The 17374-nt window shown below is 45.2% G+C and overlaps 1 protein-coding gene across 1 annotated transcript in view; it reads left to right on the top strand.

The window, feature by feature from the left end:
• The first annotated feature begins 1522 nt into the window (after window positions 1-1522).
• Window positions 1523-17374, top strand: part of Cacna1c (calcium voltage-gated channel subunit alpha1 C) — a 184150-nt gene continuing 168298 nt past the window's right edge. Inside the window, exon 1 of the mRNA XM_055604274.1 lies at window positions 1523-1582. The gene's annotated coding sequence lies outside the window, so the exon portion shown is untranslated. The remainder of the gene's footprint in view (window positions 1583-17374) is intronic.

Here is a 17374-nt window from a genome sequence, read left to right as displayed (position 1 = left end):
AGATGGGAGGAAGGTGGTAGCAGAATGCGGGCATCTATACCACATCCCAACCTACTGATTGCTCCAGCCCAGGCTGTTGAAGTCACATCTCATTCCTGTCACCTCCCAACTCCCAGCTTGCCCAACAGCCAGTCCTACTAGCTCCAACTTAAAAATAAATGCAGTATCAGTTGCTCACCATCTCCAATTTACCACCTGGCTTGAACCCCAGCCTCCCTCAGTGGGCCACTGCAGCAGCCTTCTCTGGCCCTGCCCACTGCAGGCACCATTGGCGTGAGTTAGTCTTCACTCAGACTGTGTCACTCAGCGTTTCTGTGAGGGACCCTCCTTCTTATCCAATCTCACCTTCCCTAATGTGGGCCTTGCACGCCGAGGTAGGTGTGAATGCACTTCAGGAGAGGAACCTGGGCCACAGAAGGCTGACCCCTAGTTTTCTCTGTCCTGGTTGTACTGGAAGTTTGTTGGCCCATAGCATCTCACCATGCATCTTCCGGGATCACTGTCCCAGCTACTTCTCTGCCTTGGGTGCTCTCCAGACAGCTGCAGTGGCCACCCACTCACTTTCTTTGGGCCTCTTCCAAAAACATCACCAGAACTGAGTTCCTTTCTGAGATGCCCTATGGCCAGTCTTTTACCCTCGTCACTACAGACCCCTCCTCTTTCCAAGTACCATACTCTGCAAGGTCTAGTTCCTGACAGCTCAGATCCCAGCTGACCTAAGGATGTGTATATGTCTCTTTTGCTCCAACCTAAGTATCCAGCACACTGCCCGCACACAGTGGGTGCTTGTGTTTGTTGGAGAGGTGTGACCACAGATACATTGTCAGACGAGAGATCTGCCTGTTTCAGTGTTCTGTCTTCATGTGCTGGTGGATCCTGTCTGAAGCTCTCCCACTGACCCCTCCAGCCCTTCATCCATTTGTTCAACATGTAGCTCCTTATGCAGTGGCAGTTATGCACACAAGTGAGGCTGATTTCTAAGGCTCTTTGTCTGTTCCCTGGAACAAGTCATACCGAGCTGATCATCAGGTCATAAGGATGGAGGAGTAGGGAGGAGCATGTGCCTTCAAGCACTCATGGCAGTCCGCTGGATTCCACTTCGGTGATGACAGTACCCCAAGGACTATGACAGACTTCCCTGCTTTATCCCTGTGCCTTGACAGCTGTGTTAGGAGATCCTACTTCTACCAAATCAACACGCTCTGACAGCGAAGGGCTGCCCCCACCTCACTCGGCACTCTGTGTGGAGTATGCCCCCTCCCCAGACTCGGTGGAACTCCTGCTGTTGGAATATCAACTTGTCGCCTTTTGTGGGCAACACAAAAGGCCTACAGTGGCCACACCTGTGACAAACCCCAGCACTCTAGGCTATGCTCTTGGATTGGACCCCAGCTGAGCAAACAGCCGGGGTCCTGACGGCTCCTCTCTCCCCTCTCTTCTAGGCTTTTTAGTGCAATTTTAGAACAAGCAACCAAAGCTGATGGGGCCAATGCTCTAGGAGGAAAAGGAGCTGGATTCGATGTGAAGGCACTGAGGGCTTTCCGTGTGCTTCGTCCCCTGCGGCTGGTGTCTGGAGTCCCAAGTAAGTAAAGCCCCTGTCCCTCCTGACAGTGTTCTTTTCATAACTGACCCCTACTTACTTTTGCTGAACTGCCAGGAGCACGTGTCCAAGGAACCTGGTTTCTATGAATGGAAATTTTTCTTATAGACAAGTCTCAGGTTTAAAGAGTTCTGGTGCAAATGCACCAAACATGTGGAGAAACCCAGAGAATATTTGCAGTAGTCAATACAGCCAAAGAAAGACTGCATAGACAGGGACCCTCAGGCTATGTGTGCCTTGCATGCTAATGTAGGCAGGAACACATTTACAGCAAAGGAGCCTGAGCCACAGAAGGCTAACCCCTAGTCTGCCTTAGCTCACAAGATTAATTCTGCTCTCTGTATGTTCCCCAAAGGATGTCAAGAAAGCATCAGTGGGAATTCTGAAAGCTCAGTTTTGCCCTTTCCCTCTTTTTATACCCATGGGGCATCCTCGGCTGCGTACAGAGACCTGATGCTGCCATCCAGAAACAGGTTTCTGTCAAGGAGTGGTTGCTGAGCTCTCTGAACTGGGTGTGGGGCTGTGGAGGCTTGCTGCCCTCCAGGATATCAGCCTCCTGAACACTCCCTCTCTCCCACTGTGGAGGTTCTGAGCTCAGGAGCTTCAGAACCTCTTGGCTGCAGCACATCCCTGGGGAAGCAGCCTCATCTTGTTTAGTCTGTGAGTCTGGGAAGAACTCTGGCCTTGCTTGCTGAGTTGTATGTCTTGGCCATGTGACTTGTGTGGCTCCATGGCCAGAAGCAGGGCAACACTTTCCTCTGAGAAATAGCCCCTCCTATCTGCTCTGTTGTATTCTTGCTGCTTGATAACATCTTAGAATCTGCCTACTGGCATCCCCTTTCAGTATGTGTGCAGAATGGTGGCGCAGGGGCGGAAAGGGGGATCTTAATTAACCAGAAGCAGAGTCAGGCTACATCAGGTCTCCCAACTATTCTTCCTGCCTTACCACACCATCCTTTAAAGACTTAAGGCTACCATTCTTGGCTGTCTTAGATTTTTGTATGTATCTTCTGTCTCTTCCGCTGTAGTAAAGGGCCCTATAAAGCCCAGAGCTATGCCCAACCTCTGTTCAGTAATTAGATGTATATCTAGACCAGGTTGGGGAACTTGCTGAGTATATGAAAGCAGGAGGTGTTGTCTTCTTTAGGATTTCATTGCTGTGATAAAACAGCACGGCCAAAGCCACTTGGGGAGAAAAGGGTTTATTTTTAGCTTTCAAACTCCTAGGTCGTAGTCTTATCTCTGAGGGGAGGTCAGGGCAGGAACCCAAGACAGGAACCTGGGGGCAGGAACTGGGGCAGAAGCCACAAGGAATGGCTTACTGGCTTGCTCCACATGGCTTGCTCAGTTTCGTATATAACTCAGGACCACCTGCTCACGGGTGGCACACCCCCGTGGGCCTTCCCACATCAATCATTAGTCATGAAAATGCACTGAGACGTTTTTTTCCCAGGTGATTCTAGCTTGTGTCAAGTTGACCAGACAGACCAGGATGGTGGCTGTTTGCTTTGCCTGGGGGACTGCCTGAGCAGAGATTCTAGAGCATCTCAGACTGAAAAGTGACCTGGAGCCAAGCCTCATAAACACACAACCGTTATTGTCTGCTTGGCTTCAGCCATCTTGCATCATTTTTGGTTTATATGATGGCCAACACCAAGTTCCACTTTGGTAATGCCTAATGTCATGAGTGTTCTTGATTATTCCTTCAGAACTCCATAGAGTGGTAGTAGAGGAGAAGATGGGAGGGAGGAGTGACTTTCAACACAACTCTAAAGGAGCTTATGATAGAACAACCGATGTGTGAGAGACAGGAACTATGGGTTAACTAACCCTGGACTTGTACCACAAAGCTACTGTGGACAGGCTGATTCTCAGTCTACTGCTAAGGTTTGGGCCCTTACTACATGGTGAGCAAGCAACATCAGGGCTTATTGTCCTGGAGGAATTGGGGCAGCCCAGGAGAAGAGCACACCATTCAGCTTTTGCAGCAAGAACAGGTAGTCCTGTTTACAACCTGCAAACAGACATGGTGACTCTGGTTCACAAGGCACAAGGGGGAGACTTAGCTGCAGCCTCTGGGCTGAGCAGCTCACGACTCTACATGGTATCTCATCCCAGAGCCTCAGCTACAGCAGCAGCCACTGTGCTGTCTTCATGGCAGAAGGAGATGATCAGAGAACATAGCCTAGAGGCGCACCACACAGACCCAGGCTATGCTTGCAGGGAGCTCACCTCATAGCTGCTTTCATTCCATTGGCCAAAGCAGCTCAAAGATGACGGGACAGAGTACAACCGGCCCTCCGCACTGTGGCTCCTCATCAGAGATTTCAGGCAACTGCTGATTTTGTGAATTACAAATACACAGAGAATGGCTCTTCTCTGAGTTTCAAGAAAGGGCTTGACCTGGCCTTTGTGCTTTCATAGTTTTTGAACCGGTGAAGGGTGAGACCACAGAGAGCAAGTGCATTGGATTAACGCTACCCCCCTTTCTCTTAGCCTTTAGCAAAACTCTTCGTCTACTCAGGGTTTCCATTGCTGCAGTGAAACACCATGAACAAAAAGCAAGATGGGAAGGAGAGGGTATTTTCATGTAGCTGTTCATCATTGAAAGAAGTCAGGACAGGAACTCAAACGGAGCAGTAACCTCAGGCAGGAACTGTTGCATAGGCCATGGAGAGGTGCTGCTTACTGGCCTTCTCAGCCTGTTTTTCTTATAGAACCAGGGGTGGCTGGGGCTCCTCCATCAATCACTAATTAAGAAAATGCCTTATATCAGATCTTGTGGAAGCATTTTCTCAGCGAGGTTCCCTCCTTTCAGATAACTCTAGCTTGTGTCAAGTTGACATAAACTAGCCAGCACATGCCTCACAGGAGTCTCCCCTCCACGTTGTCATCACTTCTTGTTCTCCCACTCTTTGCTACGTACACTCATCCAGGCTTTCTCCTTCCCTGCCAAGGCAGAATATCTCTTGTCAAGACCCCTTCTACAGTAGTAATTCCAATGGCCTTTTCTCCGGGGCTATTGGCGTTTATCTCTCTGTGCACTAGCTAGTTCTGCAATAGCTGACCATCCCTTGTCCTTGAACCTCTCATCACTTGGGATCTGAGACATGTTTCACCCCTAGTCCTGCCCTTGCTTCACTTGCTTTTCCTTCTTGCATTTCTTTGCTTGTTCCTCATCTTTCCCCTTGTAGCACTGGAGGGCTCCAGGGCAGTCTTTGTTCTTCTTCTCCATCTGCACTCATTCCCAGTTGTCCTGCATTATCCAGGTCCATAACATCAAACACCACGTTCTTATGTTCTACAGATTCACTTAGCTCTAGACTCACACACCTGATTGTGCCTCCATTCCTCTCACTGGATGTCCGGTGAGTGTCGTAAATGGCCACACCACTCTCCAGCTTCCCAGATTCCTTCCCACCTTAGGAGATGTTAACACACCTTCTTCCAGCTGTGGCTTTGGCTCAGCCATGCACTCACATGCCTGCCTACCTTCTTTAGACTCTGCATGTCACTATGCCCTATATCAGCCATTTCCCTCACTTTCTGGGTCCTATGCTGAATTACTGTCTTAATTGTCGCACCTCACCTGGCACCTCTACCATACTGATTGTGTTTTTATTCATCCACCATCCATTATTTCTGGATGGACATCATTTCAGACCCTTACACCGAGTGCCGTACAGCATGGCGGCCAAGACTGCCTAGCTTCCCACACGCTGCTGATGCTATAGACCCTATATATGTGCATGCTGCATTCACCAGCCCAGTCTGAACCCTTCTGTGGCACTGGATCTCCATGGCAACTGTGTGAGCCATAGTAATAGAAGGATGTGAGATGTGATGTCTACGGTACAAGTTTCTTACAAAAACAAAGGTTAATGCTATGGCGTATTAAACTTGCTGCTCTAAACTGCGTGGGTGGGGGGCCCCAGCAGTTGCTGCTGTTTTTTTAAATATATGTACTGAATGTCACTGGGTTCTCGATTGAAGATGATACAGAGAAGAATGACTGTGAGAGTAAAGGACTGTGAGTCACCAACCAGCTTCTTCCAGACCTTTCTTTATGGGAGAAGTTGCTGGCCAAGATACAGACGTGAATCTATGTTAAGTGTGTTCTCAAAGGTTTTGTAGTAGGGGAAAAAATACTCATTAAAATGTTACATAAAATAAAAACTAGAGATTCCGAAGAATGTTTAGGTACAGAGCCAGGGGTGCTAGGATGAGTAAGCTTTGGGGATGCCTTGCTTCTAGGAAAAGGGACAGTAGATCAGAAAGCCTCCTTAGAGAAGGTAGAATTTGGAGTGGATCTCAATGGACAAACAAGAAGTGACATTCCAGGACATTGCAAAAGCAAAGGACAGTGTGGTCCTGGAAGTGTACACAGGAGGGACTAGGAGCCGATTGTAGTAAAAACCAGACTGATTCACAATGGCGATGAAATTCCATGTAATTGAAAAGATGTGGTTGCTTTGTAGAGACTTTTCCATAATAAAATTCTTCTCCTTGTGAGGTCCCTACCCTTTCAAAGAATGGAGTGCAAGGCATACATGATGTATGGAAGGATAAGCCATTCATAGCAAGAAACATGGCATAACATATGTGAGCAATGACTATTGAGAGCTGTGATGCAGGATCTACAGGTATGTGCAGTGGAAACGCTTGCTTATGGACTGGTCCTTTCCACATAACGCTCACATGTCCTTCTGGAGAAGACCTTCCAAGGGTATATCAAGTCAGATGGAAGTGTGACGTCATCTTGTGCGTTCACGAGGCCTTTGAAAAAACTTGGAGCAGCTGTGCTCTGATGGAAAAAGGAGCTGAAGGACTGTCTCCATTCAGGAGGGGCACCAGCTATGCTCCCTTCCCATGATCATCTGGGAGCCAGCCACAACAGGCAATGGGAGACACTGGAGATGATGAGCCTTGTAGTTTATGGTCTAAAGGTAGGGATGGACATAGAAGGACTTTTACGGTCGCTCTCTGTTTGGGTCACCAAGATAGACCAGCCCTAGGCAGCTCATAAATCCATGTGTGAACTAGCCCTATGCTCAGGAAGGAAGTAATGAGTACCTGGTGAGAAGCGAGCAGGAAGTGGACTGAGGTGGACATGGAGTACCATAGCTACAGACAAGTCTCCAAGCAGCTATTGCTGACCTCCGTCCTAGTGAAGCTCCATAGACTACACTGTAGAAAACTGGGCCTGTTACAAGGATGTCAGCACTCATGGTGGTTCTTGAACTGTAGGGAGGGTCATGAGCCCACCCAGGGCTGAGCGAGCAAACTCAGACGAAAGCAGCCTGGTACAAGACATCAAAATTCCTTTTTCTCCTGTTGTTGGGAGAATGAAACTGTTAATGATGGCTTAGATCTTAAAAGTTTCCCCAAACCTGTGTGCTAAAGGCTTGAGCTCCAGCCTGCAGCACTATTTGAAAATAGTAGCCCTTTAGGAGGTGGGGCCTGGCAGAAAGAAGTTAGGCTGCTGGAGCCAGGCCTCAAATGGGACAACACCATGAAGTGTCTAGGTTTCTTCCATCTTGCTCTTCCACCATGATGCACTGTACTGCCACAGACTCAAAATCCACAGGGCCAAGCAACCACGCAACCACGGGGCGAAACCTCTGAAGCCACGAGCCAAAATAAACATTACTTCCTTAAGCTAACCATCTTGGGTGTTTCGTCATAGCAACAGAAAGTGGCTGACAGAATCTCTAACTTACTTTAACTTAATCTTTCTGCCCCCGGAGCTAGAGAGATGGCTCAGTGGTTAAAAGCACTTGTTGCTCTTGCAGAGGACCCGGGTTCAGTCCCCAGCCCCCACCTGTTGTCTAACAACTATTCCTAACCCCATTCCATTGAATCCTATACCCTCTCTGATGTTCTCTGGTGCCAGGCCCTCCTGTGATGCACATATAGGCATGTAGGCGAAACAGCCATAGGTATGGAAGAGAATATATCTTAAGGAAAAATAATTAAGGTGCCTGCCACAAAAGTCAACAACTTATCTATGTGCCCAATTCCAAAGGTGAGGCATGCTTAGCCTGCAGCTGTCTGTGCCTATGATACCTAGTGCCCGCCTCAATCTGATCCCCATTCACTTTTCCTCTTCTCTTACTAGGGATTAGTGACCATAGGGTGGTCATCCGGATGAGCTAGTGCTCCTGGTGATCAGCCTGATGGGAATGTCTTCTGTTTCCACGCCCTCACGGTCTAGACCATTGCTCCCAGATAGTATTCAAGAACCAAGGGCATTCGCTTTCTAGTAGAGAGAAGGAGGGCTCAGCCTGCATAGGTCGTAGCAAACAGTGAGGTGTGCCTCCACTTCCCCTGCTCACAGCCAGCTTTGCAGCACAGCCCAGTCTCCCTCTTCTACCCCTTATTCCCAGGAAGCAGGGAGAGTAGCCACACCTCATCACACTCATTAACCTTCTGCCCTTCTTCCTGAGTTAGAATATCTAACTGGCAAGCACCATGGCTGTCTTGTCAACCATATGTCCACTCTCTAAGTGGGAATGCTTTGGCTGGCAAATTCCAAGGCTCCCAATGGTATAGAGCTCTCTGGTGGCAGCAGACAGAACTCAGATTCCTGCGCTGTCTTCGAGGGTCTGCCCAGGGAGTGTGGTGAGCCCCCAACTTTGTAAAGCCTGTGGAGCACACTGGGCCCTAACACACATTTATGCAAACATGGATGCACACACAGCACACTATTATGTGTCTACCCCATGGCAGACGGCAGCCCAGGAAGGTTGTCCTCAAGGTACTCCAGAGGGCAGCTGTGAACAGTGTGGTTTTTCCACACTCCACACAGGCGGCTTCCCAGACAAGCTTCTGTGCACATCGTCTGGCCTGGTCTGTTTCAAGGAGCCCCATGAAGGTCCTGATGCTGGGTGGGTCTTGCCTACCAGAAGCAGAGAAGAATCATGGCCTCAAGGAGGAAGTGACGCTCCTTCTCCTGACCTGACTGCAGACACCCTTTCCTGTGCCCTACTCCTTCTGTTTAGCTGCAGCTAAGCAACTCTCATCTTCTCCCTTCCAGGTACCCCTGTGGCACAGCTAAACCACAGCTCTAGTCCTAGCTATGCTGCCCACATTTCTCTGTTTCCTGCTTGGCCTCAGTTTCTCAGTCTACAAACTGACTAATAATGTGTGCACCATAGATAAAAACAAACCCTTTCTTGGCAAAGCCCTATTCCCTTCCAGAAACAAAGTCATTTAAGTCCGCCCCTGGACAAGCCACACAGCGGTAAGAGAAAATGTACCCAAAGTCAGTGGATTCATCTGATGAGCTTCTCATGTTCTCACAGCTCTGTTGTCGTGGAGTTTAATAAGAAATAAATAACAGTCTGTGACTACGCTGTAGAAATCCCATTATTTGGTAGAACAAGGTAAAAAAAAAAATCCATGACAGAATATGTGCCACTAGCAGCAAAGTTAAATGTCCTGTGGAGTACGGTCCTTGCCCAGTAATGAAAATGTACCTTTTCACTCTCAGACCAGGTAAGAGGAGATAACAGGACACGGCCCATTCAAAGCAGTGTACAGCCTCAAGGTGAAGCTTTGGCGCTGAGATTTCAACTAGGTGATTAACTGGCCCAGTGGTCCAGGAAGCAGAGATATTACTTACCCCTGATTTATAAGCAGGAAGGACTGCATCCAACGTTTCATCCTAAGAAATGCAAGGAGATGGGCACTGAAGAATACAGTCTAGAAGGACGCACAGGGCTACCGCACAGAGAGGACTGGCTGGAGAGAATGAGGTAGCTGATAGTCAAGGTGTGGGCACATTTGTGTTTCAAGAAATCATGAACCCCTTAGGCTAAGGGGATGATGAGAAATGGCCCTATTACCACTTTGGGTTCAATGGTGAAATTGGTCTGGAGGTGCACAGAGCGCAGATCTGTGTCTGCACTCTGTAAGCTACCTGACTTAGACTTGGCCAGGAGTCTTCAGCTTTCTTACCTGTGAAATGAGAGCGCTAAACTGTTCTAGCGTTAATTTCCTGAGCATTGTCATTCTGTATTTTGGAAATAGAGAAACAACAGTGGTCTAAGAATTCTTCCAGAGACCCTAATTTTAGAGCTCTGGTAGTCATTGGCAAGGTGTGACCTTGTGCAAATCCCTCCAGTCGCTAGCTCCTGAAGTTATAGCAATTGGACAACTCAGAGGTGGCAAGCATGCCATGTGATAAGTCGGCAGACATGATCAAAGCTGGGAAATATGCCATGTGATAAACCAGCAGGCATGATCAGAATTAGGAAATATGCCATGTGATAAGTCAACAGGCATAGTCAGAGCTGGGAGTGTATGCTACAATCCTAGGTTGGCAGGCATGATCAGAGGCATGATCAAGTGTGCCACTTGGTAAGTCAACAGACATGATTAAGCTGCTTGTGAGCTGAGGACTGTGGCAGGTGGCATGCCATCTCAAAGGCCAGGTGAGATCCTTAAGCCTTCTAAACTACAGCTCCCTGACACAGCCAATAGCAAGGTGGCTAGCCCTTAATTAGAACTAATGCTAACAAGAAAGTCCACTTAGACTTGTCAGTGACCCACATTACGTTCTGAAAAGGAAATGGACGAGAAAATGAAATGAAAATACAGGAGGTCAATGTTGCATGAAGTGATCAATGTGTAGAACATGAGCGCCACACCTTTCTTCTGCTCATTTTCTCATGCTAACTCATGCAGTTGCTAGCTAAATAGACAGCAGCAGCACTACTTAGGACCACATGCCCAGAATCACGATGTACTGGCCACTCTACCCCAGTTTCTTAGTCCGTAAGATGGGTGCTAAAACTGTATCTATCTCCTGGAAGTTTGAGGATTCAACAAGTAAATGCTGGCAAGGCATTCAAGATTGTAGTCAGTATATTAGAAGCATCCTACCAATATGGCTGCCTGCATTCCTGTGACTTCAGCTTCCTGTCTTCTTACATTGGGAAAGCAGACTTTCTGTGTTTGACTTCTAAACCAGTACTCATGTCGTTCAGCTTTCTGTTGCTGTGACAGAGGCTGAGAAAATAAACTTCATATAAAGAGGTCTCTTCATCTTACAGTTTCAGAGTCTGATCTGTGATTGGTTGTGCTATTGCTCTTGGGCCTGTGGAAGGTGGGCCATGATGGTGAGGTGCATACAACAGGGTAAAATATGAGTTCATGACCAGGAAGTGAAAGAGAGAGAGATGAAAAGAGTGGAGTCTCACAGTCTTCCTCTAAGGCTCACTGGTGACCCAATGGCTCCCACTAGGTCTCACCTCTGAGGCTTTCACCACCCCTCCGTAATGCCATCCCAGGGACCACACCTCTAACTCATGAGCCTTTGGGATACAGTCAAGGTTCAGACAGAACCAACTTTTCTGAAGTGCAAATTATAGTCCCTGAAACTAGCAGATCTTACCTGTGTAGCTGCAAATGTAGTAATCTTACAGTTTTACGGTAGTATAATTTCATCACAACCTCCTGTCCTGTTGATTATACATATTCTATAATCACACCCCATGATACTGCTTCACAGTAAGCAGTCAGATGGCTTAAGTAAATTAGGGAAGAAATTGAAATGCAGTCTTTCACGTGTGCCTGTTTACCTGAAGTTTCTGGGTCTCCTGCTGTATAAGTGAGTTGTGATGTCACCAGATAGTGTTTTCAGCCTCACCCTCACCCTTATTTCTAGGATTTCACATTGACACACATTTGGGCATCGCGTATTGTTCCGTTTATCCTTAAAGCTTTGTTCAGTTTTTTTTGTCCCAATTCTTTTTCGGTTTGTGTTCCACAGATTAGGTAATTTCTTTTATCATTCCGTTATACTCGTTTTTGCTTGCTTGTCTGTTTGTTTCTTCTGCAGCTGTTTCTATCTTCATTGAGCTTACTCGGTGAATTTTTTTCAGTCTTCAGCTCGGTTGCTTTTTTAACTATATAGAGTCTTAATTTGGTCTCCTTGTATGTTCCCACCTACCTACGGCATGCTTCTGTTCTTTGTTTAACACAATACACTTGTTATTTCACTAGATATGTTTTTCTGTGCATGTACACGCACATAAGAACTATTTTAAAATATTTGTCTCTTAAGTCTAACGTTTAAGCAGTCTCATTTTTGTTGAATAGATTCACATTTTCCCATTTCTTTGTGTATCTGGTGATTTTTATGTTCTGTGACCATGGCTAATACACCAACTAAGAGAGACTCTAGAATCTACTATCTTCCTAAGCTTTTTGATTCTTCAGCAAACAGCTCAGTTTCTAAGCTTGTGTAGCCTTGGTTTTATGGTTTGATATAGACCAATTGAAAAACCAAGCCCCTCATTCTTCAAATCCTTCCATTTTCCCTTTGCACTTAGTTGGGGCCTGGTCTGAAGATTTGTCACAGTGGATCTAAGTGCAAGGTACCATAGGATAATGTTCTTGCTCCTGAACTGGAGTTGAATGCTCAGCTATTACTGAAGTGCTCAGCAGAGCTCTCCATAAGAAGACCAGAACTCCAGCCTTTTAATGCTTCTTTTCCCCATCCTTGACCCTCCACTGCCCCCTTCAGCACTGATTATAATATCTGTGGTGGCTCCATTCTGTCCTTACCCAAGTGGCTGCCATCTGATGCAACTGGATAGTTTCACTTGGACATGTATAATCTTGTTCAAACGCACAACACACACACACACACACACACACACACACACACACACACACACACACACTTCTAAGGGCCGTTATCTACTTCCCATCTCCTTGCTGATGTCCCACCAAAGCATTTCAGCTTCTCATGTTCTGATCCAACATCATCCTACTCAGCCAGCAGCAGGAAGTAGTCTGATGGACTCGGTGCTCAGGAAAGCATCCCCTGTCAGAGTCAAGACAACTGGGCTCACCTAAGTATTCAGGGATTCACTTTTACAGACATTGTGACCACTTCATAGAAACAGCTGCTTTATATTTTTGTTTAGCTTTTAAAATGTTTATGGTGAGATGGCTGGTTGGTACTTGGTACTCTGAAAAGTGTGGAAATTGAAGGATACTTAATTTTTAAATTATAAAAGTAATGATTTTCTCTGTTGACAGATACAAAACATTCTTATACATTATATGTTATATGTTGATTTTTCCCTCACATATTTATTGGGAATTTATTGTGTGTAAGGCAAACTAGTAGCTGGAGGATAGATAGAGTTGAATTTCTTTCTTAAGATATTTTTAAAATTATAATTCTGAAAGTTTGAGAACCAAAGAGGGATATCTCATAGACAGTGATGATCTGTTATCACTGTAACGACACTGAAAGTCAAGCCCAAAGGTTGTCTTAGTTTGTCAATGGCAGAAGACAAAACAGTTTGATGTTTTTTTCACAAATCTAAAATACACATTTTAAATTATTATTATTATTACTATTATTATGGGTGTGTTATATAAGTAAAGGGTTTATTTCTCCCACATGCATGTGTGAAGGCCAGTGGTTGATGTTGGAATATCTTTCCTTATTTACTTCTCAATCTTATTTTATGAATCAGGGTCTCTTACTTAATCTGAAGCTCCCCATTGTTAGGGTTTGGTCTGCTGCTATGTATACAAATGCTAAATTCTTGGCCCCAAGATCTGGTTACAGTCCAGATGAGTGCTTTCTCCAGTTCACTGGCTGATGTAAACTTTGCTCCTCAGTTATCTCTGTTAGGTTAATAAAGTTGCTGACAGCCAACTACTGGGCAGAATGGAGGTAAGGGAAATTCCCTTAATCTAAAACTCCTCTAAAACAGTTAGACTGGCTGGCCAGCAATTCCTCAGGATCTGCCTCTCTCAGACATGTAGCACGTGAGTTATTGCAGTGTTCTACCACACCTGGCTTCTTCAGAGGTTCTAGAGATCCAAACTCAGGTCCTCAAGTTGCACAGCAAGAACTTTACCTGCACTGTGCTGTCTTTCCAACCTAAAAATACATAGTTTTTTTATTATATGATTTTTTTAAGTTTATAGGGCTTCTCCCTCTATGAAAATTACCAGTGGCAGAGTTTTTATTGATGTGTCAGTTAGGCCAGAATGAGGAAATGATGCACATTTTGTTTAAACTGCAGGGGAGAATGAATGGATGGTTCAGGGTCACCATGAGTGGTTCTTAATTTCACAGCATCTGAGAACAGGAGAGAGAAAGTTGTGAGTTACTTGGATAGGAAAGTATTTGTTAGACAAATAGGTAGAAAGATGTAAAAGGCTATGTTGGTGACTCAATTTCTTAACTCTGTAGTGAGTGATTTTCCACCAAACCTAGGGGGAAATTCATCATTTTCCCCAAAAGATGTACTTTCTTTGCATTTTTTTTAAAGAAAAGAGTAAGAGAGAATGAGAGTAAGTAAGAGTTGCAGAGTGAGTGCGACCAGACTGTCTTGCATGTCCTCTTGTCTAATCTTACCATTAGACGATTACTCTGCATATAGCCAGTCTCCGGGAATGTCATTCCAAGAGTAGCCAAGGTGTGGCCATGAGAGAACCTTCTAGACTCTGTGCATGCATTCAGAGACCCGATTCTCTAGTTCTGGGAATGAAGTCTGCAGGAAAACAGTGAGGAGACTTCCCCCACATGATGTCGCTCTTCAGAAGGGCAGGCTACTTTTGCTTTTGGAAGTGTCAGGTGAGGGCTGAGGTAATTTGGATCAACTGTCCCAATGAAGACAGCATTTGATATGCTGGGAAAATATTCTAAGTTGTATAACACTAGGAATAAGATGTTTGACAGTAACAAACATAAAACGTCTCCGGAGAAATACAACACCATCAAAGCTGTCAAATTATTTTGAAAAGCAGTTTTGTGAAAATAAGGTCTAACAAAAGATAAAAAAAAAAAATAGCTAGGTACACAGGGAAGCAAAATAAATAAATGAAAATGAGCCACAACTCTAGACAATAGAAAGAGATGCATGGGAAACCCTGGTGCTGATGTTATTCGTCTCTAGGATATGGAGTCTTGTTTACTGCATTTGAAGACATCAAAGACAAGGTCAGTAGTTTCCCAGAGAACCAGAAGATATGGGAAACAACTAGACGTGAAAGTGAAAAATACAAAAGCTAAAAAAAAAAAAAAATTATTTTTTTCAAAGTAGATGTTGACACAGCTGAAAACAGAATTATTGAGCTGTAGAGAGAACAGAAAAAAGAAGGCCAAGATTCAACAAGAATCAAAAACCGAAAAAATCCAGAAAAGCTAAAGAATTTTATTAAATTTTCTCTGACATTATTCATTATTGTATGATTAATCACGTATTATCGTCAATTCAGTGACTTTCGTGACTTAATGTGGGACACTGAGAAAAGGACATAGAGTGTCTACAGAGCTAGGCGTGGTCTGTGTCTCTCCCTGAGAGGCAGTTCACTGGTTGTTTGTTTGGCCTGTGAGTCACACAGTGCAATGCCTTCACTTTCTGTGGATTTTTAAGGAGAAAAAGAGAGAGTAGGAACTGATGCTTCTGAGCCCCTGGAAGTTGTCCAAAGGGGCCTCCTTCTACTCTGTATGTCAGAAAGATGCAGTTTGCAAGCAGCAGAAGGAGGGAAAGGATGGTGCCCTGGGGTACAGAGACTTCTGGTGGCTTGGAGTTGTCATGGGAAATGTGCTGTTAAGAGCTATGAGGCCTCACTGGGAACCAGAGGACAGAGCTCATCATCAGGCAGGGCACAGTGTAGGTGGGGCTTACGTGACTTTCATTTGTCGTTTTGGCTCGGATAGCTGCTAAGGAGTGTGAGTTTCAAAGTCTTGGCTTTTGACTTCAGCTCTACCATTAGGTAGATATATAGCCTTGGGCAAGTTATTTGTTGCATCCAGACCTTGCTTCATTCTTATTTAGGATAGCTGTGGGAAAAAGCAGTGGAATGGTACACATGATATACTACCACAATGACTAGCATGTGCTGAATCTTCAGGAAGTATAGCTAACTTTGGATCACCTTGTCTCCATCCTTCCATATTCAGTTTTCTTCTGATATAGGTAATTCTTTTATGTCCTTTTCTCTGGGCCTTTATTTCTAATCCAGATTGCCAATATGAAAATATAGAAGTCCACTAAAGGTGAACACTTTGGTGACCCTTAATGTTTTTAAGCCATTTAGAAGCAGAATAACCACCATCTTTTCCAAGGACACAGCTGTCTCTTAGTGTTCATTAAATCTCTGTTGAGTACAGAAATGCATTTGACCAAAAGGATTAAACTGAAAATAAATGAACATGGACATTTAAATGACAATATGCAAAAATCCTAAGATGTGAGACTCCAGGAAACTCTGCAGGCAAGAGCTTCTCCCCCTGCAATGTAAGGCTATTCTAGAAAGAGAATACACTCGCATCCCTAGGCTCAATATATTCAACAAAGAGCTATTTTCCTCCCTTCCTAGCTTCAGACCTATTTTCTTTCAAAAGTCATTAGGCTTAAGAGACTATTAAAAAGTGTCTGTTGTCCCATTAGCAAAAGGAAATCACAGACTTCAATTCTGGAGATCCATCCTGTCTCGAGTTTCCAGTGAGTACAAACAGGTTCCTATAGCTGAGAAGCAAGTATGAGTCAGTAACCGTGACCTGTGGTGCCTGTGACTAGGTCATCCACCGGTGCCAGCAGCTGTTGTGTTTAGACACTGGGTTAGCGACAACTTTGGGATGAGGACCTGGAGTTGGCTAGTGAGTTAGGGTCGGAGATTGTTGACATCATCACTCCCTCAGAAGGATGCTGTTGACTCACAAAGCTTATCAGGCTTCCAAATAGAGTAACCCCTGCTGGTTTTAATGGATTGGCGACAGTGTCATACAGAAGGTCTGACACTTTGACCCCTACTCCAGCTCATCTCTGCTTCCCCTTGTTGGCTTTCTACCCTTTGCCACTCTGCTGTCTGGCCAGGGATGCCAGCCAAGCTTTTAAAAAGCTTGCCTTCCAACTTCCAGTTGGGTCCAGTGGAGGGAGAAGCACGTGGGAACTCACTAGGAGGGAAGAGGTACTTTAGGGTATTTTGTGTTCCCAGATCCTTGAGAAGTATCACGTCTTTGTCCTGTCACCTCAGGGAACCTCAGATACCTCTCAGGATGTAGGACATTACTCTGCCTGTGGTCCTTTCACCTTTTACCCACATAGAAAAAGGAGCACCGGGAATGATCCCCATCTAAGTGTGCTACCTGTTTCTTGCTGGCACCTACTATCCTGAGATTTAAGCCCTTCTGAAAAAGATACTTTCAGTGTTTACTGTGTATAGATCCCATAGAAGAGGGTGTGGTAGCTGTCATCAGGTGGAAAACTAATGCAGGTTTCTAGACTAGGCCATGATACCATGGAAGCAACATTTACAGATTAATCATGGGTGAGGGTGCAGAATGAGTTGGGGCATAAAGAAACCAGAGAGAATGTCCTGTGTCCCAGTCCAAGCAAGAGACAGGAAGAAAAACAGTTGCTGCAGTGGAAACTGGCAATGACAGACATTGTGTTTAAAAAGCAGCTATAAATGACTGCACATTTCCATCTTTATGGGGACCGATTTTAAGAATATGAACTCAAGTTTAGGTCCACTAATATGGGATGGTAGGAGAAACATGACTTAAAAGTTAGAAGAAAAGGCAAAGAAAATGTGTAGATTTTGACTTGATTTGAACTATTTTTACATATTTGGCCATATTTACCTCTTAAAAAGACAAAAGAATCCAGCTTTGGGTTCTTTCTTTCTTTCTTTCTTTCTTTCTTTCTTTCTTTCTTTTTTTTTCTCTCTCTCTCTTTCTCTCTCCTTCCTTCCTTCCTTCCTTCCTTCCTTCCTTCCTTCCTTCCTTCC

The sequence above is a fragment of the Psammomys obesus genome, unplaced genomic scaffold, assembly GCF_907164565.1.
Source record: "Psammomys obesus unplaced genomic scaffold, mPsaObe1.curated_primary_1811, whole genome shotgun sequence".
Lineage (NCBI taxonomy): Eukaryota > Metazoa > Chordata > Mammalia > Rodentia > Muridae > Psammomys > Psammomys obesus.
Note: the sequence above shows the minus strand (reverse complement) of the source record. Positions and strands in the feature narration are given on the sequence as shown.